Raw genomic sequence first — 3,216 nt, 5'->3', positions numbered from 1 at the left:
GGCATACGCTTGGGCGAATCGGGTAAAGTGGTCCACTACCACTAAGATATACTCGTACCCGCCTTTGCTTGTTTCCAGGTGGAGGAAATCAATGGAAATCAGCTCTAATGGTTCTGTTGTCACGATCGGTATCATCGGTGCTTTGGGTGGATGGGCAGGCTTCTTATTGATCACACAGCTGCATTTGTTTTTGATGTGGTGCTCCACTTCACGCTGCATGTGTGGCCAATAGAATCTCTGTCTAGCAAGTTCTAGTACACGGTCAGTTCCAAGATGTCCCATTTTCTCGTGGATTTCCTGGATCGCCCGGGCCCGGAACTTGGTGGGAAGAACTACCTGCAAATGTTGTGTCGTTTCCCTACAGAGGATCCCATCCGAGTTGATCTTCATTTGGCTTAACTCACGGAGGAAGGGTCGCATCTCTTTTGCCGCCCTCTTCCAGGTTGCTGAGGTTGGCATCTCATTTCGCTCCTTCAACTCCCTGACCTGTCCAAGCAAGGGATCACTCTTCTGAGCCTCCACCATGTCTTCTGTGGTCACCTCTTGTATACCTCTCTCACTGGGTTCGGGATCCACTTGGTTGCTGGTGCACACAGAAGCCAACAGGGTCAAGGGTGTCTCTTCTACAGCTTGCAAGATGGCCTTCACAGCGAGACCAGCAGGAGCCTCCTGGGAGCATTTGGTTATGTACCTTTCCATGTCCAAAGGTATCCTGGACAGGGTGTCTGCATCTGTGTTTGACCTTCCTGGGCGGTACTTGATGGTGAAGTTGAAATCGGCCAATTCCGCCACCCATCTCTGACCTGTGGCATTCAGTTTTGCCGAGGACATAATGTATGTGAGGGGGTTGTTGTCTGTGTACACAACAAATGATGGAGCATAGTAGAGATAGTCCCGAAATTTGTCGCACACAGACCACTTCAATGCCAGAAATTCTAGCTTCCCTGAATGGAGGTGGTAGTTAAGCTCAGCTGGCGTCAGTGTCCTTGAAGCATAGGAGATAACCCTGAGTCTACCTTCTTGTCGCTGGTATAAGACTGCTCCAAGACCCTCCTGGGATGCATCTGTGTGAACAATAAATGGCTGTTCATAGTCAGGAAATGCCATCACAGGAGGCTGGACCAGTCGGTCAACCAGGGTTTCGAGGCGCTCTTGATGGAAAGGAGTCCATGTGACTGGGGTGCGAGATGGGACTTGTGCCTTCCTCTTTAGTTTGGATTTGGCCTGGGTCGTGGGTGGAGGTTTGGCTTGAGGTACGGACAACAGGTCGTATATTGGCTTGGCAAGCTTGGAGAAATCTGGTATGTACCTCCTGTAGTACCCCAGGAGTCCCATGGTCTTTCGGATGTCACCTACTGTACGAGGGGTCTTCTCCTTGAGCTGCAAAACTGCCACTGTATCACCTGGGTCAGGTCGATGTCCTTCCGCCGATACTATTCGTCCAAGGTATTTCACTTCCCGTTGAAACAAGTGACACTTTGCTGCCCTCAATTTCATACCATGCCTCTTTGCAGCTTGGAGCACTTGTTTCAACCTGTTGACATGTTCCTCGAATGTACTACTGTAGACAAGGATGTCGTCCAAATAGGTCACGCAGATCTCGTTGTTCAACCCTTCTAGGCAAGACTCCATACAGCGTTGGAATGCTGCAGGCGCGTTTTTCAAGCCGAATGGAATTCGCACCCATTCATACAGTCCCCAGGGGGTGATGAATGCGGTGAGAGGGCGACTGTCCAGGTCCATGAACCCTTGGTGGTATGCTTTCCCTTGGTCGAGGGTGGAAAACCAGCTGTTACCACCAAGGGTGTCTAGAGTGTCTTGGATCCGCGGGATTGGTTGTCTGTCCGCGACAGTCCTCTGATTTAATTGTCGATAGTCGACGCAAAGCCTCAAAGTCCCATCTTTCTTCCTTACACAAACGATTGGGGAAGAGTAGGGTGACTGGGACTTCGAAATCCATCCGCGACTGATCAAGTCCCACAGGTACTCCTTGACCTCCTTCATCAGCGGGGGTGGGACACCCATATAAGTCTTCTGCACAGGGGTTGGGTCATTCAGAGTGAGGTGCATTTGTAGCGAGGGGATACAACCAAGGTCCTGGTCATTCCTGGCGAATGCATCTGCTTCCTCCACCAGAACCTTCTCCGCTAACTTGCGCTGTGGCTCAGGTAGATGAGAAAGATCCACTGGCGGTATCCAGGTGTCATCCTTGGCTGAGTGTGGTCTGCTGGAGTCTGTCGTAGGGTTGGCTACTGAGGAGACCTTAATGTCTGCTTCTTGGAGAACGTCTGCGGGGAGGATAGTGCGCAGTGGTACTAGCCTTCCTAGATGTGTCCTGCCGGGCAGCAGTATGTCATGGGTTGTGTCATTCGAGACAGGAACAACAAAGGTCATAAATCTTCCCCCTCGTATGTCCACCGGAGAGCAGTTTGGTGTAAGACCGTCAGGTAGACATGGAGATTCCAAGGGTTCGAAGAAGACGGTTGTTTCCTGAGCCATGGCATTCGGTCTCCTGCATCTAACTAGTATGGTCTGTCCCGCGGGGATAACTTCACCATTGCGGCAAGTGTATGCTTGGCATATTTCGCCATCACTCGGCAAACTGAGCCGTGAAACCAACTGGTTTATTGTTGTCTTCTTGGCATGTGGGAGTAATCTACTCAGTTGTGCCGACTGACCTTTAGCAAGGGCTTCGATGACGTTATACCCAAGGATGGGATGTTCGAGTGTCTCCATCGTCACTAGAAGGGGTACTTGAAGGGATTGAGCAGCTGTTGCGTCCCCAGGCACTTGTAGGCTGAGCTCTACCCATCCACAGTATGGAATAATACTTCCGTTTGCCGCAGACAATTTTAAGGGTTCCCCCTCTATAATTTCTGTCCAGGGACGGTTGGGAACATCCGGCAAATTTCTGTCAAGCCACTCCTTGGAGACTAGGGAAACTTGGGCTCCAGTATCCCATAGTGCTGTGGTAGGTTGTTGGTTGAAGCTGCAAGCTACCAGGCACTTGCGGCCTACCAGACGGACAACTTCCCTCTGTTTTCTGCTGTCTAGTGATGATGAAATGTTGAAGTGGTTTGTTACCTGAGAAGCTGGGGATTGGGACGTTTCGTCTGAACAGGTTACTGGGCGTCCCTCTCCTGTAACCCTTGAGCATTTCCCTGTCCCTGTTGCTTCCTGGCACGGCAACCCCGCAAGTAGTGTTCACTGCTACCA

Source organism: Diadema antillarum, unplaced genomic scaffold (genome assembly GCF_040938485.1).
Source record: "Diadema antillarum isolate AM-2024a unplaced genomic scaffold, OU_Dant_1.0 scf00000024, whole genome shotgun sequence".
NCBI classification, from domain to species: domain Eukaryota; kingdom Metazoa; phylum Echinodermata; class Echinoidea; order Diadematoida; family Diadematidae; genus Diadema; species Diadema antillarum.
Note: the sequence above shows the minus strand (reverse complement) of the source record.